General features: G+C 42.7%; 1 protein-coding gene across 3 annotated transcripts in view; it reads right to left on the bottom strand.

Moving 5' to 3' along the window:
* Nucleotides 1-12,614, bottom strand: part of prickle2b (prickle homolog 2b) — a 119,247-nt gene that overhangs the window by 64,119 nt on the left and 42,514 nt on the right. The window contains exon 1 of one of the 3 annotated variants that reach the window (XM_074618415.1): nucleotides 4,676-4,795. The exons of the other annotated variants lie outside the window; for them this stretch is intronic. The gene's annotated coding sequence lies outside the window, so the exon portion shown is untranslated. Of the gene's footprint in view, nucleotides 1-4,675; nucleotides 4,796-12,614 lie in introns of those variants that run through there. 3 annotated transcript variants of the gene reach the window in all.

The raw sequence follows: 12,614 nt of genomic DNA, 5'->3' as shown, positions 1-12,614 counted from the left end.
TGAAGTCTGTCATAACTGTGACACAACCCAATTACCCAGTTACTCTGTTATTTCATTCAAGTTTCATCCTGTCTGATCCCTCAGACGGCCGGCCTGACAGCTTTCTGGCTAAATGTCCCGAGACTGATCTGAGACTGTTGTCTGGATGGAGATGACGTACAGATTCTGTTCAGTCCCACGATCCGTAGATAGAAAACAGCAAAGGAAGGACGCAACAAAAAGGAAGGGAAGATGAGGAAACTACGCAAGGGGACTCATGTTTTCTGTCTCTTCTCTCCAAAGTCGTCTTCCAAATTTCTGTGTAATCTCATAATAAACACAATCTTGTCTGCTGTCACATTGTAGCCTAAAGGTTTGAGGAACAAAAGCTTGAAATCCAATTTGTAATCATGTTAAGGCTCTAAGGATGGTGATGTCACTCGGCAGTTTGGTCTGATAGTTGTCGGCCACCACTTTGGTCCAGATTGAAATATCTCAACAACTATTGGATGGATTGCCATGAAACTACAGACATCCATGGACCCAAGAGGATGAATCCTGCTGATTGTTGTGATTCTGAACATTTCCTGTAGCGCCACCAGCAGGACAACGTTTTCACTAATGCTGTCAAATATCTCAACATCTACTGGCGAACATCTTGTACAGACATTCATGATTCATTTTTCAGATGATGTAACCTACTGACTGTAGTGATCTCTCGACTTTTCCAAAATAGAGTGCTCCAGGGATGACGTATTTTTGTAGGCCAACCAGGAAGTTAGCATCGCTGTGGTTCCCTCGACAAAAAGCCGATGGGATTTTTCCATTGGGTTTTGCATTATTGCAGAATGTGGCAAATAAACATTTATGATACTTACAAGTTTTGTTCACCAAGATATTCTCCACAAATGAACACCACTTTTATGATTTTTTAAGTGTGAATCTAATCGTCAGAAGTAAAAAGCTATAAATGAACTATACCACGGTCGCATGAACGCGAGTATGCACAACGAGGCTGTAAATGCTCATTTAGTCACTTGTTAGCAACCGCCTTTTTGAAGACACATGAAAGATTCAAAAGTCTCCAGTAGAACAAAACATTAAAATCACTTAAGCTTCTGTTAACCGCAGACCTTATTTCAGACATCTAACTTAAAAAAAACATTCAAAACTGACTTTGAGAAGAGGGAACCGGAAGTGCTAAAATGCTAACTCATTTCCGTGTTTTAGGACTCATCCCTCTACAATGCCATAATAAGGTTGACATTTGTGGTTTTGAGTAATATGTCTTAATAACTATTGGATGGATTGGCATGAAAATTGGTAAAAAAAATGAATGTCGCCCCTCCTTAAACGTGTCCCTTTGGTTTATCACTAAATACATCACTGTCACTAAATCCTGACAGAGCATGGCTGTAGAGTTTTAGTGTTGTCATTTAAAACGGTCCTCGCATCCAAACTGGAACGACGCGACATTGCCAGGAGATGACGTCTCATCCTGAATAAGTGAAGAATATTGTGGGAGGTGAAAATTCACAGCTAAAACACGATGATGAAAATTTAAATAGAGTTGAAACTTCACAATAACAGATCCTGTGACTCTGTCATTTACACAATTTGATGAAAAAAAAGAGAGGTTATGATTAAAGAAAGTAACAATGGCACAACGGTAAGAGTGAGTTTTCTGGCGCTACAGCAAACAGAAAGTGAATGACAATTACAACCCTTTTTAGAGATTCAGATGATGAAACATAATTAGGATTAAAATCAATGGAACTGATCAATGCAGCTCTAAGTTGATACACCGCTGTGAGTCGGCTCCTCTACATCGATTGGTTGACATAACACGGATGCAGGCGGTAGGTCTGGCAGCAGCAGGAGGGATGGGGGGGTGGGTGAGGCGACCACTCGCTTACCAAATCAATTGCCACTCTCACCGCCTGAGGAGCAACTAAAGATCCACTTGCAGGAGCTAATTCATTCATCCCTCTGTTTTCCACCTTCCCTCCCTCCCTTCCTGACCCTGAACCGTTCATCCTCCTCCTGCTTCAGTGAGCTCAGCACATTTTAAATCTTTCTTAACTCCGGAGGAACTTTGAAGTGAGGGATGTTTGTCTTGACGTCTGGAAGGAAGTGGTAATAGGATGAGAGGACAGGTCTTTCCACAACTGTCAACAAATCCACTTTATCTAGTAATTCTGCTGATGATATGGTTTTTCCACACACACATTAAAAAAAACACAATATGTTCCCTAGCAACATGTTTCAATCAGTCAACGCAGAGGCCATTTATTTGTAGGTGTAGTCGCTGTGGGTGGGTGCTCGCCGCCCAGGTGCTGCAGAGACACTTCATGGGGCTCAGGAAGCTGCAGGACTCCCTGAGCTCTAAATCCAAGTCTCTTTTTTTTCAGTCCCCTTGTTAGTCTTTTACCAGCCGCTCACACAAGGGTGCCATCAACAGAGCTGGCAGCACGTCTGTGTGGAATGCACTCTGGCAATTTACGGACACACTCACACGGTCAATAAAGACTGTTGAGCCAGCGCTGGATCTCACACATGTAAACTGTTCTTAAACTTGTCACATGTGACGGGATTTGAGGCAGAACACACACCGGAGGGCTTTAGGGGAGGGAGATTTTTCTGGCAGTGAAACTCTGACTCTGACACCACTGACATATATAGGCATGCTCTGATACCCTGTCACACTAAGACACACAGCACCCTGGCACATGCAATGATACTGTTAGACTCTCCACTAGCAACGCACTGTCGTTGTTTGTATCTAAACTACCTGCAATCAGTTTTTCTTAGCTGCTCTAAAACAGTAGTTGCCAGTAGCAGCCATGATAAATCCAGGGTGACAGCACATTGAAGGCTACTGTTTTGGAGCGACGAAGAAGAACTGATTTCCAGTTAAAAAAGTGGATTTTTTTTCTTGGTTAATAAATTATAGTATCGGATCGGTGCATAGACTGGTGTACTCGCAGATACACAATCCCGAGTTTTGGGCAGTATCGGACGCCTTTCCGATACTGGTATCGTTATCGGAACATCTCTAATGACAGCTCCCCAAAAGTGAAGCCAAATCATCTTGATCGCCCCCTGGTGGCTGGCTGCAGTATAGGTCATAAATCCTGCCCCCTCCATGTTAGCGGATGGGACATGGGCCAAACTAAAAAGTCAAAGTACACGTCAAATAATTTTCTCTCAAAGATGATTTCTATCATTTAAGGTAGTTCTTATCACGCTGATGTATGTTCAAGTCTTCATTTTTCTGATAAGTTTGGTTTTAATTAGTTATTTGATGCTATAAAAAGGGGTTGAGACGTCATGATTGACAGCTGTGATTGACAGCTGCTCTGAGTGAAGTAGTCGTGGAGCAGGAGGCTCGGGAATTGTACGAGAGAGGAGATGTAACTTTAACTTTCCATAACCGTCACGATTCGGTGTAAAGGCCCTATCACGCCAAGCCGACGGTTGGCTGTCGGACAGTTAGGGGCCGTCGGTGAGCGTCTGTCGGCCTAGTTTTTGTGGTGTGTCCCGCACTGTCGTTTGGTTAGTTGTTGTGTCTTTTTTGCTGAACAGCTACCGTGGTGCTAACGTAGCAGCTAGGCGGCTCACGCTGGCAAGCTGCGGCCGTGCTCGGCTCGTGATTGGGTCAGGCGGGTGTGTGGGCGGGACCTCGATACCAAGGCTCCAGCCCCCCCGATCACTACTGCTCAGACTCTGGTTCCAAATGACGTCAAAATCTCAAGATGGCAGCTCCCGTATCACAGCTTCACTTTTGTACAGTGGAAGGAAGTGGAGACGCGTCGTCCATCTATATATACAGTCTATGAGGCACACCCAAACACATGCAGAGTTTGGGAGACAATAGTCTGCACGCTGCTTGGACCTCGCAGCCTAATATAAGTGTCCGGGTTAAAAATAAAAAAAGGGGAAGGCATGTCGCACAGCTGTGAGAAGCTGGGAGATTTCTGTGCCGTCAGCCTACTTAAATCACAACAGCTGAGATGACAAGGCACTGCCTCTCAACTGCCTTTTCCTCTTCTCCCCTCTGTTGTTCACTTGCTCTTCTATTCCCCTCTCCCCTTCAACTCAATCCATCACGACACCTTTAACCATTTCTCTTCCCCTTCTTTCTCCCCTGACACACATTTTCTCACTTCCATCTTTTTCTCCTCCTCTTGTCTAAAGATAACGCCACCCACTCCTGACAACTGCGCTGGCAGCCCAACAAAGCAGCACCCTAGGGAACGGAAAGACAGGATTTCAAGTGACGCTTTTACTCAGTTGTCACTAGTCAGTCGTAATTCACTGTAGAGACGGATGTACACGCCAACGTGCAAGGCTTAAAATTACACTTGTGAAAGCACAGATAGAGCCAGGCATGAAACACACACGCACCATAGATTGCCTAAATTGTCGCGGTATGCATGCCCTCCCAAAATTAAAACATACCATGATGTCTAAATTGTCAAGATAAGTCAACAGTGTCCTTAAGAAAACTAACCAATCACTGAGGGGATTAGCTCTCCAGAATGAAAGTGTCAAAAGGCAGAATTTACACCACCCAGGGGAAAAGCCTTGACTCCCTGCCAAAGACAACTCCTCTCCACCAATCAGAGCCTCGGAAGTCGGCACGAACAAATCAGCAGCTGAATGACGAGGATGAAAATGTTTAAAAGTTACTCACCGCTTCCCGCTTCCCCCCTGGCTGCGCTGGGAATGAGGCGGAGGGGGGAAGAAACACACTAAACGACGGGAGGATCTCAGAGGGGGCAGAGAGCAGCAGCAGTGCGGCAGCCTGAAGCAAACACTTTCAACGGCTCCCCCTAATTGAAAAATTCTGTTTTCATCTCTCTCACATCGAGAGAGAGAGCGAGAGAGCGAGGGGAGGGAAAAGAAACAGATGCCTTGAGCGGAGGTGATGAAGAGGAGAAGAGCGGCTCTGCTTACAGATGGTCAGCAGGGTGACAGCGGCGAGTAAAAAAGACCAAGAGGAAGTGAGAGGACGACAGAGTTTTTCAACAGACGAATGCAATCAGGGGTGACCACCAAACTGGCTGCTGAGAGGGCAAACAGTCCACAACATTACCCCCTCCCACCGCCTGTCAACAGCAGTCAGCGCTTTTTTTCCTAAGCCCCTTCCCCTCATGCACTCAACCCGTAAATGTTCTGGCAGTTTTCTGCGTTGACATCATGTGGGAACAGGAAGCAGAGTTCCACGTAAGAAGGTTTACGGCAACTTGAATGAAATGATAGACCACTATTCTGGTGCAAACATTGCTCCCGCAAAGGGTTAAGGAAGTCTTACAGATCACGTTTTCTTAGAGTGAGCAAGCAATCACAAGAGAGGCAGACGGTTCAGATCAAGCAGCAGGAAGCTCTGACATCCAAGACTTGAGAGACTTGAGCTGGCTGTAGGAGTTCTGTGATTGGACGCCATGCAGCAAGACCAAATACAGAAGGAGCAGTAGAGATCTTCTTTACGATTTCTACAGAAGTAATAATGACCCCTTTCCTTTGACAAAACAATCCCAACTCAAAGGCCACTTGCTAGCTTTTTCCAGAAGCTGTCAACAAGGTCATCATCATTGGATGGAGTTTGCTGAGTTGTCATCGAGATGAATCTGTTGACATGCAAACTCAGTGGCTGTTAAGATTTCCTCTTCATTTCATTTTCATCATCACTTGTATGACTTCTGGTCTGTGTTGGCTAAAAAGTTAAGCATTCAAGTTCATAGAGTGCTACAGGAATGAGTCTTAAAACCCAGAAATGAGTCAGCATTTTAGCACTTCCGGTTCCCTCGTCTGGAAGTCGATGTTTTTTTTTAATGGGTTTTTAGTTAGATACCTGAAATAAGGTCTGTGGGTAACACAAGCTTTAGAGAATTTAACGTTTTGTTCTACAACATAAAATCAGTAAATATCCCACTTGTGCATTTTGAAGCTTTTACGTGTTTTAAAAAAGGCGGTTGATAACAAGTGGCTAAATGAGACTACTAAACGTCATCACGCTGACTCGTCTGTCTTTACAGCCTTGTTAGCTTTTTACTTCTGGCGATTACATTTACACTTCAAGAATCATAGAGGATAAAAGTGGTGTTAATTTGTGGAGATTATCTGGCTGAACAAAACATGTAAGTATCATGTAAATGTTTGCTCATTTTCTGCAATAATCCAAAACCTAATGAAGAAAATCCCATTGGCTTTTTGCCAAGGGAACCAGGGCGATACTAACTTCCTGGTTGGCTTACAAAAATACATCATCCCTGCAGCACTCTATTCCTGAACTTGGAACTAGTGTGACAAAACAACCCCAACTCAAGGTCCACTTACTTGCATTTTCTTGAGCTTTCAGCTGCATCACACAAACAGTGTCTTAGCTTGGATGTCAATAGATCCATGCTCTCAGTAGCAGCTGAGCAAACTCCATCCATTTCTGAAGACCATGTGATTTGGTTGAAAGCTCTCATAAAGGCTATTAAGTGGATCTTGAGTAGGGATTGTTAAGTCAAACTACTATTTCCAAGGTCAAGAAAGAACTTATGACTAATCACTTGTATATTTCTGGTTATATTACATTATTTTATGGATTTATTTTTTGCATCAGTTTGATTAGATCTACAATGATTCATCGATTAATCAATAGTTGAGCAACAGAAAAATAATACGCAACTATTTTGATAATCGATTAATCGTTTGTGATTAAATTAGAAATAAGAAATTCTCTGGTATGTGGGAATTTGCTGCTTTTCTTAATCTTTTTGGGCAACAAAACAAACAAAGCGATGACATCACCTTTGGCTTTAGGAATTTTTGATGTCATTTTTTTTAGACCTTTAATTAATCGGTAAAATAATCTATAGATTAATCAATAATGAAAATAATCATTAACCCTGTATGAAGTACCTTGTTTTGTCAGGTAATAGCCAAAAAATGGACTCCCCATGTGCCCATTTTAAACTCACAGTTTCTTAAATGAATTTCCAGAATTGAATCCTCAAGCTAAATGTGAAGAAACAGTGCAGAAGATAAATAATAAGAATTAATGTAAATAATGTTGATATCTTACTGCATTAAGAGACTACAAAAAATTAGTCTGGCTAACTTCCTCATGTTTCTAATTTATGTGGTAACACATAAATGTTTCAATTCAGCAGACTTTGGAAGTAGTTGTACTGCGTGAAACACTGACTGATGTTGTGTCCTGTCTTTTCCAACAGCAGCTCAGTATTGAGCCTGAAGGCATGCAGATTATACATGCTGCGTGTATGAGCAAAAACACTGAATTAAATTATAATGCAAAGTAGGTGTCTTCAGCTGTACAATGACTGATCTTTGTGTCTATAGAGAGTACTAGTGTAGTATTCCCTCTTCAGCAGTCAATCAGTCGACTCTCCCTCCCTTAAATCCACGGGGGCAGCCGTCTATGGAAACATCTGCTCGAGCACTTTCCAAAAGCTCTCCTCTCTAAAAAGTTGGACTAATGTACATTCAGTGAGCAACGGATAACTTAAATCAGCCCAAGTTGACTGCGACCTTGTAATGGGTCTCTGGGTGCCAAATCCTAAACTAACCATAGCCCAAAATGGCCGAATCTGAAGGGAGGTTTCCCCTCCTCCGCCCCCGCCTGCCAGTCATATGTCAAATAAATACAGGAAGAGAGACGACGAGGGAGAGAGTGAACACAGGAAAGAGTGATCTATCTCCGAGGTTGAGGTTTCTGGCACCGCCAGCGACGGTGATGCAGGCAGAATGTCATCGCTTCTTCTGTGGCGCTCGCACTGTGCACCTACTGTTCTCGGGAGCCAGACTCGCAGCTGTAAATCTTGAGGGATGTCTGGAGAACAAGCAGCGCTGCAGCCAAGGGAGGTGGCTCCTGTCCACACCTGACAACAAAGACTTGTGTTGTTTCTGCTGAGCATATGCAGGTATTCACAAGCGCAGACACAAACAAAGCAAGACAAAGAGGCAAGGAAAGATAAAAAAAAAGATGCTAAGACAAGGAGAATTATGCTTACACAATGCCAGTCAACAGCCTTAAAGCACACAACGTCTCACAATATTTATGTAGATTAAATCAGTTACAGGCAACAAGCCTCATGTTTCCTATCCTGCTACTATGGAAACTGAACTGCTGAAGTCCACATCACTCAAATCTGGTACAAAAGCTTCATCGTGATTCCCAAAATATGAGAACCGCCCTGCTGTACCAGGCTAAATTGGTCCCATTTGTACTGAAGGAAATAGCAGAAATGAGCAGGAAAAGGGCACCACCTGACTGCACGCAAGACCTCTCTTGCGTCAAAAAAGCCCCCACACCTCACTTTCCTAATGACCGACCTACCGCTTTTCATAAAATGAGATCATTTGTCACTGTTAAAAACAAAACGTGCGTGAAGAGGGCCTGAGGTGCGTCCAGGAAGAGGGAAGGAAAAGAAAGAAGAAAAAAAAAAAAAAACGCCCCCTCGCCCCTCCATCCCCACACACAGAGGATAAGTCATGTACTCATCCCCCTCTTCCCTTCAGGAACAAATGAAGTTATCAATCAATCCCACGGTCCCACGGAGAGAGGGAAGAGAGAGGCCAGAGGCACACAGAGAGAGAGCAGCGCTGAGGCGGCCAAAAAACACTCCAAGAATACAAGATGATTGTTTTGAGGAAGAGCCCTAAAGCACAGTAGCAGACAGCTGATTCTGTATACACGTAGTTTACGTAGCTACTTTGCATATATTTGTATATATGCAAGTGTAAAACACGCAGTGGCACACTGCTGTGACAACATTTACAACAAGAGGTGTTCCAACATATTCATCTCAATAGTTTATTAAGCCATTTGTGCCAAAAGATTATATTTAGTATGATAAGGAAAAACGCAACGACATTTGTTCCGATTGGTCAAAAGTCTTGAAGTTTGGTACAGACATACTTAGGGCAAGTATCTAAAAATACAACATTGCAATTTTTCGATCACATGAAAAACCAGACTTTTATTAATTATTAATAGTCAAATTCAGGATTTTTGAAAAATGAGGAAAAATGCTTGTGTGTTTATAAAATGTTTTTCCTCATGACATTTTTTTTTAACACTGCTCATGCGTGCAAAACTTTGGTTTTCAACTTGTTATGAGTTCATAGATATCAAATACTTGACTGTGCTCCTTGTAGTTTCTGAAATGCAGTCATTTTCTTATCATACTATATCTAGCATTTGGGCACATGTTACTACTGGCCTTTCTTAAAATATAATGGAGTCTATGTTCCTAAAGACTAGATAGAGTATGATAACAAAAAGGGTTTGACCGATTTTGAAAATGTCCTCACATTTATGCTCTGAGAACACTTCCACCAATTGAATTTAAAAATGTCGGTTGCAGGCGCAAATGGGTTAATTAGAAAATCTGTATATGTAACCATGCTTGTCTGTAGATAGCAAATCTTTAGCTAAAGAGCCAGGTGTATCCCTCAGGAGTTGGAGAGTAGAGACCAAAACTGAGCTAAAAAGCAGAGTGAATATTGGATTTACATTGATCAGATAGACGCAAACTCCAAATGAATGTTGGTGTTGCTTCATGTTTGCTGGATGTGTAAATAAGCCTAAAGAATGCATGTTTAATGCGTGTTTTTCCTTCGTTAATATGCAAATTTATAGCAAGTTGCTTTTTCTATTGTTATTGAGTTATTGTATGTAAGGATTTGTCTAGAATCCAACCCGGTCTCACGGGAAGGCGTATAAATAGTATGACATTACACGGACATTCAGCGTGTCATGACGACGCGTATTAGGCTTTTCATTTGTCATTTGTACACCAAGCAAAAAAACTATGGTAATGTCCGCAATTAGGTTTAAATAAGTACGTAAACTAAGTAAAATACGTACAGAAACAACGTAACATAAGTACAGAAAACACGTCACAAACATCACTAAAAAACTTGACAAAACATCACTAACGTCACTTACAAAACAAAACACCGGTCTCGAACCGTGTCTCCTAGTTGAAACTCGTGTTTCCGCCCCTTCCGCCCGCCATAAGCAGTCTTTCTTACTTTTTAATTCTACGTCACTAGCGTATTTACAGACTACAAATGCCACGCCAAAAGCAACATAGGTGTTCTCATTGCATGCTAAATGCCTTGTGCATTATTGTGTCATTCAAACAACTTTTTGGCGCTGTCTATCCCCGAAAAGACATAAAAGACGATACAAGGTCGGAACACAAACATTACTGTCTATACACTGTAGAAACTAGTTTTCCTTGAACAGCCAGATGCTGTTCAGAACATTAATTTGACTGAATCTATGAAAATGTAGAGAAAAGAGTAAAAGAGGTACAAAAATCATCAGTTGCCATGCCTACCTGTGTGAATCAAGGTTACTTTGGTACTCTTATGGAGCAATAAAGTACGAGCCGGCTACAGAAAGTAAGTAGTTGTCGCTCAAGGAGAGCTGCAGCTATTTCAGTCAATTGTGTCATTTTGAAAAAGGGTTTTGGCTAATTAGGATAAAGAATGATCAGCATAAAAATGACGGTCTACGTTGTAAGAGAAACACTCCGTTCTCTGAAATCTTCAAATTGAATTAGATTCCCGTTGATGAAAAGATAAAGACAACCTTGCAATAATGCAATCTCTGCTTAACGAAATCTGTGTGTGCGTTTCCGCAACACTCTTCAAGGCCGCGCTTATCACATTTAGCCACGAAAAGGCCTGGAATTTGCCTTGTGACCTGGGATGTCCACACCGCTCAGCAGTGAACTCATCATCTCATGGTTTCTGGCTGTAAGCTCCCTCAGCTTATTGGCTTGGCTGCGTTTCTCTCTCAGACGGTGTGGTGGGTGATGAGAGGAGCGGTGAGGCCGAAGACCACGAGCTGAGCTTCGGCCAAGAAGAATAGAAGAAAGATGGAGGGGAATTAAAAAAAAAAGGGAAGAGAAGAAGAAGAAATATTTTTGCTTTTGTTTGAAGGAGAATAAAAACAAAGAGGGATGAGGAGGGAGAACAAATGGACTGTGTGGCCGGGAGAGAAGTCAAGAGACTGAAATAGAGAGGGATGAGAAGAGGGAGTTTGCACCCGCTCTTCTCTCCTCTCTGGCCTGGCAGTCAGCCTTTTGGCAGAACCGGTGGTATCGGTTGCATATGGGTAACCCTGAGACACACATACAAACAAAGGGACCAGAGTTAAAACAACACTGCACACTTTGAGGGGATTTTCAAGGCAGGGTGCTTTTCTTCGTGAATAATAAAGTCTGAGGCATCGCACCGCAACTAACTGAGAAGCCAAAATTGGCCCTTGTTAGCCAGAATAATTTTCACAGCTGTTTCCGATCTAGTTGAGCTTCTCGTGGGCCGAGGAGAGGAACGGAGGAGAGCGGAATGGAAAAGTGAGGAAACAAAAAAGAATTAAAGCTGCAAGCATGATGAACGATGAACGGGCCCTCGCCCCTCGTGCACGTCGGGTACTGGCGGGACGCCGGTTGATGCAGATGTGCATTTCCGTGACCATCTGACACTGTGCTCACGAGTTAGATGGTATTTCTTGTTTGGATTGTGGAAAGGAAATATTGCAAACTTTGTGCCACTTCCTGTGTGTTGCTATATATCATGTATAGATCACACCATGTAAATCTCATGTAAATTGGATGATCTTTGTCACAAAAGGATGACTTCCTGTTGTCAGTAGGTGGCGATATGACTATAACTCAATCTGGGCATGTCTTCAAACCTGGACTCTTATCCAGCATGTCAAATTTGGGGCAGATTGGACGATGTGAAGTCCAGTTACAGCAGCTTCTTGTGTCATGGCGGAACATGCAAATTGCCAGCCTCGCCACGGCAACGCCGTTCCACGAAAAGCTTTGCAAATTACCATCATGAAGATCTTGAGATTCTGTTGACAAAATTTGAAATCAATCTATTGAATCCTCTAGGAGGAGTTTCAAAATGTTCCATACCTGTAAAGTGCCTAAAATGGTGTATTGTCACATGATCTATAACATCATTGTTCGAGATATCGACTATTCTTTTGTGATTTAGCGTAACATTAGCCAGACGGGGCACTATGGAGGCCGCTAAACCGCATGCAAGAACCCAATCACTGTATATTCTTGCAATCTTCACAGATTTTGATGTATGTGCCAAGTTTTGTGAGTGTTCGAGCATACCAAGGGTGTCAAAAATGCGTTCAAAAGCTAAAAGTAATTAGGGGGCGCTATGGAGCCGACGTGCCACACCCAAGCCCAATTATGACGTCAACTAGAAATAACTACTAGTTTGAACATGGGTGCAAAGTTTCGTGAGTTTCTGTGCATCCTAAAGTCCTCAATGGGTTTGTAAGATGAAAATTAACACACAAAATCCAAAATTGCTGACTTACCGTCGGATGAAACATTTTGATTGAGTTCTTATAGATGAGAACAATGACCTCACCAAATTTCATGGACATCAAAGGAACTTTGCGCAACTCTGACTTGCGTTAAGGGGCGCTATGGTGCCCGCTGGCCACGCCCAAGCCCAACCACTGCAGAACTATGCAATTTTTCGCCAGTTCTGAAGCGTTTCCTGAGTTTTTTCGAGCATCCCGAGTCCCTCAGAAATGCGAATGCGCAGCAGGAAAATAATAATCTTTACAA

The sequence above is a fragment of the Sebastes fasciatus genome, chromosome 1 (assembly GCF_043250625.1).
Source record: "Sebastes fasciatus isolate fSebFas1 chromosome 1, fSebFas1.pri, whole genome shotgun sequence".
NCBI lineage: Eukaryota > Metazoa > Chordata > Actinopteri > Perciformes > Sebastidae > Sebastes > Sebastes fasciatus.
The sequence above is the reverse complement of the archived record's forward strand: the minus strand, read 5'-3'. Positions and strand labels throughout refer to the sequence as shown.